This window comes from Stomoxys calcitrans, chromosome 4 (assembly GCF_963082655.1).
Source record: "Stomoxys calcitrans chromosome 4, idStoCalc2.1, whole genome shotgun sequence".
NCBI classification, from domain to species: domain Eukaryota; kingdom Metazoa; phylum Arthropoda; class Insecta; order Diptera; family Muscidae; genus Stomoxys; species Stomoxys calcitrans.
In genome coordinates, this window is record NC_081555.1 from 10,266,086 (window position 1) to 10,284,636 (window position 18,551).

At 34.4% G+C, this 18,551-nt stretch overlaps 1 protein-coding gene across 4 annotated transcripts in view; it reads right to left on the bottom strand.

Moving 5' to 3' along the window:
* LOC106081410 (interference hedgehog) overlaps nucleotides 1-17,738 on the bottom strand; it is a 218,317-nt gene extending 200,579 nt beyond the window's left edge. For 2 of the 4 annotated variants that reach the window (XM_059366285.1, XM_059366288.1), the window contains exons 1-2: nucleotides 17,281-17,738; nucleotides 16,911-17,135 (exon numbers count right to left, since the gene is read on the bottom strand). The gene's annotated coding sequence lies outside the window, so the exon portion shown is untranslated. Of the gene's footprint in view, nucleotides 1-16,910; nucleotides 17,179-17,280 lie in introns of those variants that run through there. The other 2 variants (XM_059366286.1, XM_059366287.1) reach the window with 2 other exon arrangements.
* Nucleotides 17,739-18,551: the final 813 nt, after the last annotated feature.

Below are 18,551 nucleotides of genomic sequence, written 5' to 3' on the forward strand. Positions count from 1 at the left end.
TGGATTACTGGGCATGAGGGAATTCCAGGGAATGAGAGGACGGACGAGCGCGCCAGGAGGGGTTCGTCTGCGACGGGGGAACCAGTCCCCGGTTTTGCCTACGTGCCATTTTTCGAGCTACTGAACAAAGTAGAGGGGATGGCCAGGGCGGCATCGGTGGCGAGGTATGCCTGACAGCAAAGGCCCTATAGCCGGTCATCGACCGAAGGAGGAAGAGAGAGTTGCTGGCTTTCGATAAGAGGTCTATGACAGGGGTCATAACCGGACACTGTGACATAGGCCGCATGAAGGCGCATCTAGGCATACCGCACAATGACTTCTGTAGTAGTTGCCTCGATGAGAATGAAGAGAAGACTCTTGAGCACTTGCTGTGTTCATGTGCGGGCCTGCAGGGACGTAGGCTCTCCTTTCTGCGGAGCCGTTTCTTCTGTAATCTGGCTGAACTTGCGAACATACCTCTGGTAGGTCTCCTGAGATTTGTTGAAGGAACAAGATGGTTCCGACGAGGGGTGCCATAAGCTCGCACGTAGGTTAATATATGCTTGAGTGGGGATGGGCGTTTCTTCAACCCCCGCTCGGGTTCCCCATTCTTCCCGTCTGTGTTTTTATTCGTGTATAACCTCTAGTCCGAGGTCTCGCATCCTCTTTCTCTTCCCTTTCTTTCTATGATACCACAATGGACCAGACTCATTCCAAATTGACAAAATATATCTCACTTTAAAAACAAGATAAAAAATTTAAACTTTTTTTCAAAAGAATGAGAGAATATAGTTATTTGTCAACAACTTTTGGTTATTATTAATTATAAGGTCATCCACCTCTTATTAAGATTTCATCTTGCCCAATTGCCCAACTATGTCTCACTCAATTGTTTTCTCTTAATCCTGATAACAGTTGTTGTGGTAAATATTGATAACCCAGAGAAGAAGTTGAAGCAAGGTAAAGCGGTTGCTTTTAAAATTCTTATTTACAATTTTATTTGTTTAAATTAACAAATAAATGTCAATTGCCAGCAAAGAAAACAAAGAAAAATCTTAGAATAAATAAAAAATATATATATAAACACGGTTATCAAAAGAAAAGTTAAATGTTTATTCTTAAAAAAAGAAAACTGAAAGATAGAGATTAGGTATTATGGGAAGTTTTAAAGAAAAGCAACTTGTACAGCCTTTGAAGTAAGTGATGTAGGTTTATTAACTACAACTCTAACTATTGAGCTGTTGAGACATTCACTCCATTTTCTTAGTTTGGCAATTGTGTGATTAATGTCGGTATCATTATCATTTGATTTGATTTCATTTGCTTTATTTCTAGGCTTTCCAGGTATTTTATGGTGTACTGTCCGTCCGTCCGCCTGTCTGTTTTACCGCCCCTCCTATCTTCTCCATAGCCATTGCCTGTAATTTCGGCTTTTTCTTCTCAAGTTGTTTTTATTGTTGATCTCCTTTAGTCCAGTGGCCGTTGGCCACATTCGTATAATTTCAAAACTTGCGTGTTCATTAACGCTTTTTTGTGAAAAAAGATTTAAAACCCAAAAACAAAAACACTCAAAATTGAAGTTTATGTAGTTGAACAAGAAAACGAGCTTTATCATAAGACTGACTGACTGTAGAAAGAAATGTCTGAAAAGATTTCTTAAAGTTGTTGGGATATAACGTGGGTCTTTAATTATGACTACCACCAAGCCATTGGTATCGGTAACTCAATGGAATTGCAGCAGCATTTCATGTCTTCAAAAATGAGGCAAAAAAGTAAGAAAAAATCAAAAGTGTGGCCAACGGGAGAGATCCATGGAAGGTGGAGGCCTATAGACAGCCAGACAGACAGACAATATCTAAATAAATATTTAGTTTTTGATCAAATGGTCTATTAAGCTCTACTTTTGTTTTCCTTTTGCTTCTTTTTCGTTTTGATCTTTGTCTTTCATGGTGTTTATGATGGTCTATATCAACCCTATTATGAAGAACTACGGAAGTTCTATTGTCTTGGCCAAGACATTTGTTCATTTCAACCCACCACCTCTATATACCACTCTTCATTCATTCATGTATTCATTCATCTTTTACTTGGACACCACATGTAATGGTGGCCAGGCTTAAGAACTATGTGGCGAAGTGTTAAGTGGGACCACCAAGTGTTATAGTTGTAAATGCTATGATAATTTGATAAAATGTTCAGTGGAGCGAAAGACACGGCCACAAAAAGAAAAATTATATGCTTGACTTGAAATAAATAAAAAAAAAACACAGGGAAAACAAAAGGAGAAACAAGCAGACCAGATAATGGATGTAAGAAAATTAAGATAAAAATTATACAAGTGCTAAAATTTGTTAATTTGATGGTTTCAAATGCAAGGATTACAGAAAGGCAATGCACATTAGAAAATAAGCCATAAAACTTAATTACAAAAACCCTAGTATTACCGACTGGAAGATCATGTTACACGAGTGGATCAAAGCTAGAGGACAGAGTGGGCCTGGGGGTCTATATTGAGAATCCAGGAACTTAGATCTGTTTTAGACTATCTGACCATAGTACAGTCCTGCAGGCGGAGATATGGGCGATCACGAAATGCTTGAGGTGGAGTGGTGTTAACGCGAGGACGTCGAGTGTGAACATCTTTAAGGACAGTAAAATGGTAAGGTCACGTATAAGCTTGCAGTGTAAGAAAGAGATTAAAGCCTTCTCTGAGGATGGCACAATCCGCATCGTTTGGGTGCCGGTCCTTAACGGAATAAGGGGGAATGTAATGGCAGACGAATTGGCAGTGAAGGCCAGAAAACTGCCGTCGATAAACTTAGTTAACCCGAAGCCTTTCGGGTCGACGCAATCCGATTTAAGGGCATGTGCAGCGAAATAGTCGGTAGGACGGCGAAAGCCCTATGGGGTGATCCGGACGTTGAGAGGACAAGGCTATTACTAAAAGGAAATAAGAAGAAGGTCGGTATAGCTTTTGGTGTCATAAGGGGACACATAGGACTACGAGCTCACTTATGCGAAATCGGTGCGGCAAGTGATAGCATATGTAGGGCATTTGGGCTTTCGAAGCTAATAAACACCGGTACTTAGGTGGGGACATGATATCGGACATGAAACAACTTAGGAAAGTGGTATGGAATTAAGGATGTTGTAAGTAGCACGGAATTCCTTACTTAAAATTTTCTTTTTCGAGGTTACTTTTTTAAGTATTTAGAGCTCACAACAAGCCTATTACTGGCTTAGGTGTATGTCCATATTGGCATGGGGCGGATTAATATTTGCACCCTCTTTTGAACAAAATCTAACCTAACCTAATTACAAAAACTCCTACAGAAAATTTTGTCAATAATAAATTTCTCTTTACGTCCCGTTACTTAAAAGTTTTGTCAAAATTTTCAAAAAAAGAAATCTCAAATTTTCTTTCTGAAGAAAATTTTCTAAAAATTTACTCTCTATAGAAAAATTTTCAAAATATCTTTCTATCGAAAAATTTTCAAATTTTAAAGAAAGTATCCCACAATTTTCTTTCTTTAAAAACATCCCAAATTTTTCTTTCAGTAGAAATTTTTTTTCCAAAATTTTTTTTCTATAGAAAATTTTCCAAAATTTTCTTTCTACTGAAAATTTTCCAAAATTTTCTTTCTACAAAAAATTTTCCAAAATTTGTTTTCTATAGAAAATTTTGGAAATTTTCGATTGAAAGTAATATTCTTTCTATCGAAAATTTTCCAAAATTTTCTTTCTATCGAAAATTTTCCAAAATTTTCTTTCAGCATAAAGTTTTCCAAAATTTTCTTTCTATTGCAAATTTTCCAAAATTTTCTTTCTATAGAAAATTTTCCAAAATTATCTTACTATATAAAAATTTTAAAATTTTTCTTTCTATAGGAAATATTCCAAAATTTTCTCTCTATAGAAAATTGTCCAAAATTTTCTCTCTATAGAAAATTGTCCAAAATTTTCTTTCTACAGAAAATTTTCCAAAATTTTCTTTCTAGATAAAATTTTCCAAAACTTTCTTTCTATAGAAAATATCTAAAATTTTTTTTTCCAAAGAAAATTTTTTCCGCATATATTTTGAAAATAATCTTTCTATGAAAAAATTTCTAACATTTTCTTTCTATAAAAAATTTTCCAAAAAAATTTCTTTCTTTAAAAAATTTTCCAAAAAAACTAACAAAAATTTTCCAAAATTTCTATCTATAGCAAATTTCCCAAAACTTTCTTTCCGTAGAAAATTTTGCAAAATATTCTTTCAATAAAAACTTTTCTAACATTTTATTTCTATGAAAAATTTTCCAAAAATTTTCTTTCCAAAATTTTCTATCTATAGAAAATTATTCAATTTTTTTTTCTATAAAAAAAATACTCAAAATCTAGAAAATTTCCCAAAATTTTCTGTCTATAAAAAATTTTCCAAAATTTACTTTCTGTAGAAAATATCCCAAAATTTTATTTCTGTAGAATTTAGAAAATTTTCCAAAAATTTTTTTCGAAAGAAAATTTTCCAAAATATTCTTCCACAGAAAAATTTCTAAAATTTTCCAAAATATTCTTTCCATAAAAAATTTTACAAATATTCTTTTTACAAAAAATTTTCTAACATTTTCTTTATACAGAAAATGATTCAAAAATTTTCTTTAGAATATCCCAAAATTTTTTTTTACAGAAAAATTTCCAAAATTTTCTTAATATAAAAAATCCCAGAATTGTCCTTTTATAGAAAATTTACCAAAAATTTCATTCAATGTGTATTTCTGTAGAAAATATTCCAAAATTTTCTTCCTATAGAAAGGTTTTCAACATTTTTTTTCCAAAAAAAAATTTCAAAAATTTTCTTTCCATAGAAAATATTGCAAAATATTATTTCTATAAAAAATTTTTTAATGTTTTCTTTTCAAAAAAATTTTCAAAAATTTTTTTCCATAGAAAAAATCTAGAAAAAAAATTGGAAAATTTTCTAAACAAAGAAAATTTTCAACATTTTTTTCTTTAGAAAAGTTTCCAATTTTTTTGTTTTACAGAAAATTTTCCAAATTTTTTTTCTATAAAAAAATCGCAAAAATTATAGAAAATATTCTAAAATTTTCTTTCTGAAGAAAAAATTCCAAAATTTAGAAAATTTTCTTTCTATAGAAAATATTCCCAAAACTTTCATTTTATAAAACATTTTTCAGAATTTTCTTTCTATAGAAAAATTTCTACCATTTTCTTTCTATAGAAAAATTTCAAAATGTTCTTTAAAAAGACAATTTTAAAAAATTCTATAGACAATCCAAAAACAAATAATTCTTCAAATATGTTTTGAAATTTCTGGGAACTATATTATTTCAAGAGAAAATTTTTTTATTTAATTTTTTAAAATATTTCGGTTTTTTGTTTTTTTTTTTTGTTGTTTGTCTAAAGTTTTAAGTTATCGATCTATAAAACGACAGCCTATTGTTCTCATTCGTTTTACGCTTTTGATGATTGTCATCCTCCACTTTTTTGGAATTCCTTTTCTTCTACGCCATCATTGTTCTTCGGTTTATTGAATTTTCAATCAAATCGAGACATAACGGTATCAAAAACCCAACAATCATCATCGATGGCGGTAGCCTTTTTTGTAAGCCCCCCACCATACAACGACAATCGTCTATACAAACAAGCACGAGAGCAAAGTGATCACAATAGTGGCAAGGTGGGCAGGCATACAGGCAGTCAGGCATTCTGGCCACTGCCACTGGTTTTGCACTGACTTAACCATTTTTGGTTAGATCAACGCAAAAATGTTGTCCACCGAGTCCTGGTTTTTGTTTTAGGCCAAAGCAGAAATATTCTGGCCGATTGGCCCAAGCTATGCAGGCTGACCAGCCGCCTAAAGCTGTCATTGTGGTTTCTAAGCCTCATTTTTGTTCAGCCATGGACCATGGTGGAGAAGACGAAGAAGTCCAGCTTGAGCTCCAAATCTCTTGTCTTTACAACAATTCCAAAAACAAATATAGCGAGAAGAGGAATTGGAAGAAGTTATCGGGTTTGTGGCGCAACGAAATGTTGTTAACTTGTGCTCCTACTCCCATACCCTCCCCTTCCACACAGTTGGTGGCCGAACTGATATTTTCCTTAATTGTCAGGTTGTTGTTTGTTTGTTTTTTTTCTACTTGGCCTGTTCGATTGTGGGCAAAACATCTTTCTTGGCTTGGTCAATGATGTTGGTGTTGGTGTTGTTGATTCTCTGTGGAGGTCGTTGCAAGACAACAGCTGAATAATGATGTTGAAGTGATTGTGCATTTGTTGCAAGTAACCAAAAAAAGGAGCAGTTCAGTATTATGAAATTCAAGTGGAGTTTAATTTATTTTATGAAATATTTAATAATCATAGTCTACAAGATAATGAGCAGCATTATTCAAAAAAGAAATCCTATAACATAACAACCTAATTGCGTATAACAAAAAAATGCTGTCCAAATTTTTTTACCAAAAGAAAAATTGACAAAATATCTCATAATGCTCGAATGTTCCATTTTGAGAAAATTTTTTACAAAAATAAATTTCACAGAAGTTCCTATAAAAATAGAATGTTGATACAATTTGATATAAAAATCAAATAACATTATTGATCAAATTTCCTACAAAAACCAAATTTTCACAAAAATTTCTGCAAAATGAAATATTCGACAAAACCTGCTATAAAAATCAAAATTTAAAAAATCAGTCCTATGGCATTGAAATTTTGACAAAATTTCAGAGAAGAACGAGAGGTATTCATAAGAAGATTACAAATATAGCATAAAAAATAGGTCCTAGTAATGGAGGTCGCCCCACCCTGAGATACCAGCAAATGGGCATATTAGTCGATCATGGCTACACGGGACTCAAATGAAAGGTATTTGGGAGTAGATTAGTAATACGACATTAATATTTGCGTTCAAGTCTTGGTGTCACTTTTCCTTCTAAAAATACTTCAACTAGGCTAATTATAATTAACCCATTATGACAATATGGGACTCAAATGAAAGGTATTTGAGAGTAGAAAACGAATTTAATATCCAATTATGGAGCCATGGGTTTGGGGGAACTTTAGGGCGTGCCCTCAAACCCCAAGAACTGAACTTCACTTCCGACTATGACAATATGGAGCTCAAATCAACGTTATTTGGGAGTAGAGAACGAATTTGATACCTATTTTCAGGGCAAAGTGCTGGTGGGCGCCCCATCCCCAAAACACCACCCAACAGGACACTTTTATCGCTCTGGGCAATATGGATTCCAAATGAAAGTTATTTAAAAGTAGAGTACAAATCTGACATAAAAATGTATTCCTTGGTGCCTGGAGGCCTCCCCACTACACAAAATCCCCCCAGCAGGACATATTTACCGATTTGGACAATATGGGACTCAAATGAAAGGTATTTGGGAGTTAAATACGAATATGGTATTAAAAATTGGATCCAAGTAACAAGAACCACCCCAAAAGTAGTATAGTGGACCGATCGGGACAATATGGGATTTAAATAAAATATATTTGGGAGCAGAGTATGAATGTGATATTTAAAATTGGGTCCAAGTACCTAGCGAGCCGTCCGAAGCCCAAAACCACCCCAACAATACCACCAAAAATCAATGTGGACCGATCGGGACAATATGGCACTCAAATGAAAATTTTTCGGGAGTAGAATACAAATATTGTGTCAAAAATTGGATCCAAGTAATTAGGGCGTAGCCCCAAGAGTACCACGCAAAATAAAAGGAGACCGATCGGAACAAAATAGGACTCCAATGAAAGGTATTTGAGAGTAGAGTATGAATATGATATTAAAAATTGGATCCAAGAATCTAAGGAGTCGTCCCTGGACCAAAATCTAAAGTGGACCGATCGGGACCATATGGGACTTCAGTGAAAGGTATTCGAGAATAGAATAGGAATATGATTATTGAAAATTACAAATTGGGTGTAATTACCAAGGAGGCCGCCCCAAAACCAAAATCGTCCCAAGTGGGCATATTAGACCACCATGACAATGTGGGACTCAAATAAAAGGTTTTCGGAATTAGATTATGAATATGGTATGGTTGCATATCCCTCAAAACACCTCCCAAAATTTGAATATTTGTCAATCATTGCTATATGGGGTTCAACAAAAGGAATTTGGTAAAAGATAAACAAATTGTAGTGGGGAGATACATATGGTAGTAAGTAAGAAACTTATTATTCGCATGGAGCTAATGACAGCTAGTTCCTTATAAAAATTAAATTTTGACAAAGAAATTTCCTTCCCTTAAAATGAAATTTTGACGAAATTTCCCATAAAAAAGAAATTTTGACAAAACTTCCAATAAAAATAAAATTTTGACTATAAAAATTAAAATTGACAAAATTTCCTAAAAAATTATATTTTGACAAAATCTTACATACAAATCAATTTTTAAAAATTAAATATGACAAAATTTAATATAAAAATGAATTTGTGACATAGTTTCCTGTAAAAATTTAATTTTGATAAATTTTGCAAAAGAACCGAAATCTTGACAAAATTTTCTATAAAAATAAAATTTTCTATAAAATTGAAACTTTGACTAAATTTCCTATAAAAATGACAAAATTTCCTATTAAAATTATATCTTGTTGAAATTTCTCCTAAAAAAAAAATCAAAAAAAAATTAAATTTTTGGAAATTATTCTCGAAAAATTTAATGGTACAAATTTTGAAAATACAAATGTTTTCATTTATATTGATCCATTCTCATTTGCATGTCTGTTGCATTTTGCATCATTAGTTTCTCAGCGATCAAGTTCGAAATAAGCATACAAATGCAAATTTTGCCCATGAAAATTCCACTAAGGAACAGGCAAACTTCTCACAAAGCAATGAGTGCATTCCGATTCACGTTTAAGCTCAATGATAAGGGGCCTTCTTTTTATAGCCTAGTCCAAACGGCGTGCCGCAGTGCGACACCTCTTTGGCATAGTGCCTTACATGGCATAGTGCCTCACAAATGTTGCCAGTATTAGGAGGGGAAAACCACCGCTCAAAATTTTTTTCTGATGATCTCCCCCGGATTCGAACCCAGGCGTTCAGCGTCATAGGCGGACATGTTACACTCTGCGCTACGATGGCCTCCGTAATAAAATAATAAGCAAAATAAAATTATTGCTTTTAGAGGAAATGCGTACTTTAGTCACGTCGTTTACGTTACTTTGCGTTAACGTTGCGTTAATGCTACGTTACGTTTGACTAATTTTATAAAATTTTCACAAAATTTTCACAAAATCACAGCGTTTTATTCACCTTTTGACTTCTAAAGCAGTATACTCAACTGAAAAATGAAAAACGTCTCTAAACGTTTTTGTATTTTCTTTCCCTCTCTATTGAGGGCATTAATTTTCCCCTACATTTTCCATTACCCTTGATTTTTTTGTGTCAAAGATTTGCAAACTCTGTTATCTGTCTGTCTCAAATCTAGAATAAATATTTTAACACATTTTCCTAGAAAAGCGCTTGAAATACGCATTAGAGATGCTATGCTGCCAGTTAGATAGCCCAACAGCCAGCCAGTCATTTGATGTTGCAAAGCCCCATTTGAATGGCAACGGGTGAAAAAGCTATGAATTGTAAATTGCTGGCAAACTCAGAAAAGCAGACCGAAACTTGGGCAATGAAAAACAATTTTCACATGATTTCCATTATGCAGGCATCAACAGAAGCTGCAGCAGCAGCAGTCGGGCGGCAACAGTACTTTCATCATTTGTCTGTTAGAAAACGTCTGCAGCTAGCTAGGGTGGTATTAATAAACGACGTCATGACTTCATTTACAATGGATCAGCAGAAGCAACTTTGGCAATGCATTCCATTAAACTTCACCCAGTTTTGTTCGCTTGCAACTGAGGGGCAATGGCTAGCAATGCACTCACTACTCTTGTACGCTGCAGCTTAACATGCCAAAGTGCAGTGTTACCATTATTTGCATACAATTTTCTGAATTCCAAATGGGGCCAGAAGAGCCATCTCAACATGGATGCTGGCTAGGAAGGTGAAAAACTTTTTTCTTTTTGCCTTAAAAAAATATATCACAGAAAGTTTGCAGAGGATTGATGGACTCCTTGGCTACACAAAACTAAAGGTAATAATAAAATGAAATTATTTTACTGGTAAAAGAATTGGTAATTTCATAGTGGGCCAACGTGAGGGTGATAAAGTGCAATAACATGCTTTACTTTACAACAGATACTCCATTGATAGTTGCCACCATGAGCTGCATCCAAATAAACCAAATTATCTAGATTTTTATAGTGCAGCATGAAAGATGAAAAAAAAAGAAACTTTGTGAAAAATTGTTGGCAAGCAACAATTTGCTATACAAAAAGATAATTTGAACTTTATAATATGATGAGGAGAAAGTAGCTCAAATCGTGAAAAATTCATTAGCTTATCAAGTGATGATCAATAGTTTGGAAATGGTAAACAAGAAGTTTTTTTTTAATAAAAAAAAGAATAAGATTACTACTCTTGAAGAGGATTATGATGCTAAGTAAAATATTAGAGAGAGGTTGAATAGGTTGGAAGTAATACAGAACGAAAATTCTAGCAGAGAAGGTTTCATTTGTTTACAGAAAATGAGAAATTCTTCCAAAAAATCTTTAAGCAGAATCAAAGGCTTGAAAAGTGAAGCAAGGAGTAAGAAGTTGTTATTCTGCCCTTAAAACTTGGTCACAGAGACACTGATAATACAAAGTACTATACATATACAAACAAATTGACAATATATAAATTATACATGAAAACTAGCTGGACAGAGCCCGCTCCGCTGCGCCTTCTTTCACTTTCTTATTTTATCTCAACCCTAGACTGGCGCGGTCAGGAAAAAAATCTTGTTTTTGGGGTGTGGAATGTGAATATAATACTGGTGCTCTACTCCCAATTTTCTTTTATTTGAGCCTTATATTGCTATAGCGAGTAAATATGTCCAGTATGGGGGTTTTTTGGGGGTAAGGTGGGCCCCCATGAATCAGATTCGTCGTCTTGTCTCCAATACCTTTCATTTGAGCATAATATTGTCATTATTGGTTTAAATTTCTATTTGGCTGGCTTTGGAGGTGGGGCAGCCGCCTTAGACTTCCCACCTTATATAAGTATACCAAATTTCAGTTTTTTAATTATTATAAACAAAATACATTTCGCGTAAATCGCCCTACCCATTTCTGAGATCTGGCTTTCTTGGTAAAAGATAGGGGAGAGTCCGCCCATTAAAATTTGGATGTTAGATCTCTTTTATTCTCTTGGTTTTTGGTGGTGGATTGGAGTAGCCAAACCCTTTGCCCCTGAAATGTATATCAGGTTCAAACTCTACTCCCAAAAACCAAATTTGAGTTAGATATTGATATATGTGTGTGGTTCAGGGGGAGTTTATGAGATGAGTCGTCAATGGAACACTTGGTCATAAAACAGATATCAGATTTGAGCCTCCTTTTGCCATAATCCACAAACATGTCCAGTTTGTGGGGTATATTGGGGGGGGCGGCCACCCACACACTTAACCCTGAAAAAATATCAGCATCGTTCTCCACTGTTAAATTCCTTTTATTTGAACCGCAAGTACAATTGGTTTAGATGGAGTTTTATGGGGTGAGATTACTCCCAAACCCTTGGCCTCAAAATTGGATATCAAAGTCGGGTGATACTATCAAACATCTATTATTTGAGCCCCTTATTGGTTAGAATGGGGGAGAGCTATTGCTCTCCTTTCATTTGAATACAACATCGTCTCGATCATCCTACATGACATCTTGGTTTTGTTTTTACTGTCCCAATAGGTAAAAATGATCTAATGGAGAGTTTTGGGTAGTGGGGAGTCCCTCAGACACCAAGGAATACATTTTTATGTTAGATATGAACTCTTCTAGGTATGAAAACCTTTCATTTGATACTCATATTGTCCAAAGCGGTAAAAGTGTCCCGTTGGGTGGTGTTTTTGGGGGTGGGAAACCCCCCCCTCTCATTTGATACCCATATTGACCAAAGAGGTAAAACGGTCCTATTGGGTGGTGTTTTTGGGGGTGGGGTATGCCCACCCCCCCCTAAAGGTGACATTTCAATGCCAAGTACGTACGCTATTCTTAAAGACCTTTCATTTGATACCCATATTGTCCCAGTCGGTAAACATGTCCGTTCGGGTGGGTTTTGAGATGGGGCGTCCCTCCAGGTTAGTTGACCACAAAAACACGGTGGCATACAAAATTTCGCTTAAATCGGCGCAATGGAAAGTTTTGGGGAGTGGGGAGCCCCTCAGACACCAAGGAATACATTTTTATGTCTGTTATTTACTCTACTTTTTAATACCTTTCATTTGATACCCATATTGCCCAAAACGGTAGTGTCCTGTTGGGTGGTGGGGATCCCCCCCCGACATAAGATGACATAATGACCAAAGAGGTAAAAGTGTTCTGTTGGGTGGTGTTTTTGGGGGTTGGGGATGCCCCCCCCCCCTAAAGTTGACATTTCAATGCCAAGTACGTACTCTACTCTTAAAGACCTTTCATTTGACACCCATATTGTCCCAGTCGGTAAACATGTCCGTTCGCGTGGGTTTTTTAGATAGGGCGTCCCCCCAAGGTAGTTGAAGACAAAAATACGGAAACATGCATAACTTCGCACCCATCTCCGAGATTTGGCGTTTTCGAAAATGGTGGTATGGGGATCCTTTCATTGAAATCTTGTTGTTTTTCATTGGGAAAAACTTGCCATCCGAATTAAGATCCATCCCTTTTAAACAATTATACCATTCGGAATTTCGTTGTTAGTAAATTGACCGTTATAACCCAAATTGTACCGCACTGACCTAATGACATATATTATTAAATTAATATTTGAATTTTAACAATTCCTTTCATTTTTCTTAAATTCCCACAGTTATCATTTAATTATGAAGAAGAAGGGAAAGGGTCTTACAGACTCGTACATATCGAATGTTTTAAGCTGTCTGTTTTTCCAATCCATTCGATTCATTTGATGTCATTGCCATTCAAGAAAAAATGTTTTTGATTAAATCAGAGAAGGTGTTTAAATTCAAATTTACTCATATGAATTATTTAATAGAGACGTGACTAAATTTTTAAATTTTATTAAACAACAATTAATGTTTTTCAAGGGGCATATCATTGCCTACATATGTTCGGATAATAAATGATGTAATTTCTATTTGTTTGAAAAAAATTTCAAATCTGAAAGGGAAGTTTGAACACACACATACACAAAAGAGCACTAAATAAGATAAATATTTTTCTATAGAAATGAAATTTTGAAAACCTAGTTCCATAGAAAATCATATTCGCCCTAAAAGTCAGAGAAAATTAAAAATTAAAACAGGCAGAAAAAAACTTAAACTTAAGACGAAATATTTTTACACAATTTGTTAAAGAAATAAAATTTTGAACAAATTCCTATGGAAATAAATGGGGAAAAAATTTTACAGTAAACATCTTGACAGTATTTTACCACAAAAATAATACGAAGGGTGCCTTTTATATCTCGGGATTGGACAATCCTTGTGTTACAATCTGCCTACTGACAGGTCTGTCGTAACGCTTGTCATTTTTGAGATTATACGTACTCAGAACGTTTTGACATACGAGCGCTTTTCGCGTTGTTTACAGTAACTAAAAAGTTTCATCTCGCCCAAAAAAATGGAATTAAATCGTGAACATTTTCGTGTGATTAACGTAGTTGTAGATATAGACAGCACCGATTTGCATATCACAATGGATATGAAGGTGGAGTTGATATAAAAGAGGATGGTTAACTTATCCATAATGGTGGGTAACCAAAGTTCGGCACGGCCGAACTCAACACCAGTGCATCGATGAATTTAATTTAATTTTTGGTGATGAAGCCCCATCAAGGACTAGTGTTTATCGATGATATGGTGAATTCAGCCGAGGTCGTAGTTCACTCCAAGACGAATTTCGTGAAGTTGTTGTTCCAAAAACCATTGATGCTGTGCGCCAACTGATATTGCAAAATCGTCATGGACCTATCGTGAGATTGAGACAACCTTAGGCATTAGCGGGACCAGCATATATCCAATATTGCATAAACATTTTATCGTCAAAAGAATTTGTTCGCTTTGAATCCCACGCAATTTGTCAATCTTAAAAAAAAAAATGCTCGCGTCGATTGGTCGAAAGTATTGCTCCAAAAATACAATCGCGGTGCTTCGAAACACGTCTGTGATATCGTGACAGGTTATGAATCGTTGATTTACGCGTATGAGTATGAAAATAACAGCAGTCGACTGTATGGGTGGAAACCGCAATTTTTGTCCGATTTAGCTGAAATTTTGAATGCAGTTTTCTGTTACGACTTCCAACATTTGTATTAAGTACGGTTCGAATCGGACTATAACCTGATATAGCTTCCATTTATTTCGATCTCCCGATTTGACTTCTTGAGCCCTTACAAGCAGCAATTTTTGTCTGTTTGGGCTGAAATTTTGAATGCGGTGTTCCGTTATGACTTCCAACAACTGTGTCAAACACGGTAAAAATCAATCTATTACCTGATATAGCTCCCATGTTAACCGATCTCGATCATCCTTGTTTGGTTCCTAGAAGGTTTAGCTGGTTTGACAGAAGTTTGGTATGTAGAATATTATGCACTTCAACTAATTTATTTTGTATACATTTTTAGCATAATCCATGGTAGTGGGATTCCAAGATTCGGCCCGGCCGAACATAGCACGCTTTTACTTGTTAATACTGCTATTCGGTTTTATCAGATTTAGATATATATGGGAGCTATATCTAAATATGAACCTATTTCGAGCAAGCTTTCGAGATGTTGTGGTAGTTGTCGAGGAAAGCATTATAAAAAATTTTGATAAGAATGGTCAATAAATTAGCTTGCAGAGGTTCTAAAAGTGAAAATCGGGCGATATAAGGCAGCTATATCTAAATCTAAACCGATTTCTATGAAATTCACGCGTAATACTAAGAGTCATAAAGAAACACTTCGTGCCAAATTTCGAGAGAATCGGTTGACAAATGAGCACTTTATTGCGATATATCTCAAAATCTGACGAACATATATATGGGAGCTATATCTAAATCTGAACTGATTTCAAGCAAATTTCTTAGATAGAGTGGTAGTTGTCGAGAATACTGTTGTGCAAAATGTTGGCTACATTGTCCTGTAAATGGGCTTATAATGGCTCTAGAAGTGAAAATCGTGCTATATACCTGTATGGTAGCTATATCTAAATCTAAACTCGTTAGAGACCAAATTGCTGCAACTCACTCAAATCTTCGAGTTTCGACCGCTGTAAGGCATCCCTGAATTCAGAATGCCACAGGAAATGAAATTAAAAACAAACTTTTCAGGAAATTAGAATTTTGATTTTTTAGCATTTTTTGTGTAAAGCCCATTAAAAATTTCAAAATACTCGCTAGAGACAAAATTGCTGTTACTGATTCAAATCTTCGAGTTTCGACCGCTGTAAGGCATCCCTAAATTCAGAATGCCACAGGGAATAAAATTAGAAATCATCAGTAATACTAAGATTCATAAGAAAACCCTTCGTGCCAAATTTCGAGAGAATCCGTTAACAAATGAGAACTGTATGGGAGCTATATTTAAATCGGACCCGATTTTGAGCAAACTTCTTAGATATTGTGGTACACGTAGATGAATACGTTGTGCAAAATTTTGCAAAGATTGGTTAATAAATGCGCTTGTAGTGGCTCAAGGTGTGAAAATCGGACGAAAATATGCATTACAGCTATAGACAAATCTGAACTGATTTCTATTAAATTCACCAGTAACGTCGAGAGTCATAAGAAAATCCTTTTGTGCTAAATTCGAGAGAATCAGCTAGCAAATGACTATTTTATTACACTATTACTGCAAATCGGATGAACATATCTGAACAGTATTTTTACCAATTTTAATAGGCTTCGTCTCAAGGCCGAAAAACATACCTGTATCAAATTTCAAGACGATCGGTTGAAAATACGGTACGAGAAAAAATACAGCAAATTGCTGAGGCTTATGTAAGAGGACTGGCTTGTCACAACAATTCTGAGATTCCGAGACTACTTGAAGCGGATACAACACGTAGACTAAATCCATATAAATCCATTGATTTAAAGAAGCGTTTAAACCAGCACCAGCTGTATTGAATAACTTTACTTAAGCTGGTAGTACTACTGGTTGGTATTCAAGTAATAGCCTAGTTGTGGTATTATTTTTTAACCAATGCTTGTTATGTTTACAAGTCAATACAAAAAAATTTTGAGAAAATAATTTTTTTTTGCTGCAAAAAAAATATTGGCAAAAAACCATTACACTAGAGCATTGAGGATGTTCTATTGAGATAAAATTTTTATGAAACTTTATATAGAAAAGGAACTCCGGTGCTTCTAAAAGTTAGTATAAAACCTGTTTGATTATTTAATTTAAGGTTTGTATCAATCCTTTACACGTTCACAGCTTTTTAATTAGAAATTGTAATTTTTCTCTTTATATTATCTCCTCGTATAGGTACTCCCCACCCTAAGGTGTTAAGTATAAGAAGGCTATTAATTATTAAGTCTTTTGCTGCCTTCTTTCTTTTATAACAACACGTTGCCTTTCCCATGTAATTTCTTCCCAACAGATTACAGTTGTTCTCCCTCTCAACAGATCTTTCACAAAATTCTTAACTCTTTCTTCTACATAACCCATACTCTCTCTCTCTCTCTCCCTCTTTAACTCTCTCATCAGATGTTTTCGTTCTATGTTCTTTCTCCCTTCCAACAAGATGTCGCATTAACAGATGTTGTGATTTGACATTTCGTTGCTGCTTTTACCAGGTCTTTCTTTAAAAGTTCATTTAATAAATAACTGTTTGGAGCCAAAGCGTACAACAAAATAATAACAATATCATAATAATAAGAAAACAAAAAACGTAAAATTTACATACCAAAACAATATTTCTGCTAGCCGGTCGCTCGTTCGTTGTTGTTTGTCGTCACCGCCACAGTTATTCTTTATTCATTCATAAAATCTATTCAATATTCACTGAATGGCACAAGCAATGCGCGCGCCCGCTAGCTTGCTGACTATGGCAAGTGAGAATTGATGTGAGCATACGCACAAGGGGGAGCGCGAGTTTTTTTTTCCTATGTATTTTTTTTCTCCTCACTTGCTGATGTTGGGGAATTTTTATTATAAACAAATTCCGTAATATAAATAAAATCGTCGAATATGAACAACAACCGTTTAGACGGCGACGAATGATCGAACAAGAAACAAACAAGAATAATAAAAACAAATCAAAAACAAAAACAAACCAAATGCCAGAAACACAAGAGATTGACAGAAGCAAGACGGTCGATCACGTTTTTAACACAAATTTAGTTTTAAAACATTTTAATGTTTTAATTAATTGTATGAAAACAATTTGTTTAAACTTTTTTATAAAACAGACACCCACGGAAAGCTTCAAAAATTTGAACTTAGTTAACTTTTAAAAGATTTCAAATAGCATTCGGTTTATATTTTATTTTCTAATTCTATTTCTGCTTTCGTTTAACACCTGTATCAATTCTTCACTATTTTTTCCCAAGAATCAATCACTTGCACTACCGCTTTGCTAGTTTATTTGCATGTAGTATTTTAAGCACTTCCTTATAGTTTATTTCTTTTATTGCAAAATGCCATCTTCCTTTCCACAATGCGTATGACTGGATTTTTACGTAAAACAACAACAACTAATATCCCGCCGCACCAATTTCCAACGTGCTAACACTGCGCTTGTATATTGTAAACTGATTTTCAGTGCCGTCGTTGTGTTCCTTGACGGCGGAAGATGGTTGTTCTGTTTACTCTTGCTCTCACTCAATTTACTCTCTGATCAAGAGCATTCTCTCCATCTTGAAGCAAAGCATGTTGATTATTTACACCAACAAACTGCAGGCAAGATGAAAGGTGCGTTGTGAGCATATGATTTCTTGAGTATGTTGTGAACAATGGCTTGGTGTGGCATGAAAACATGAGTTGGTGTATATTACACCCAATAAAAAATATATTACAACCAATAAAAAATTACCTAAAAACACAATAAAATAATATAAAAAACGATATGAGGACACAATAAATAAACACAAATATTTTAAAAAAATAAATAAAATAAAACATATATATTAAAATAGAATAAAAAAAACAATATAACATAAAGCGAAATGAAATATAACAAACCAAAATAAGTTAAAAAACAAAAACACATAATGAAATTAAATAATGCAAAATAAAATACATTAATAACAAAATAATATCTAAAAGCTATAAAAGTAAAATAATTAAAGTAAAACAAAAAATGTTATACTTCTGTTTTCGCGCTACTTTTTTGGTTATTTCATTTTGTTATTGGATTTACTTGTCCAGCTGAAATCAATGTAGGATTTTTTTTTGTTTCTATTTGGAAATTTTAGGTGTGACGAATTGATGGCGTTTTTTCAACAAAAATTTGACGATTTTTTCCCCAATTTTGACGATTTTACACGAAAAAGACCTGGCAGCACTGATGCGAACAAACTTAATGATTATAAGTATTTCTCAGTTC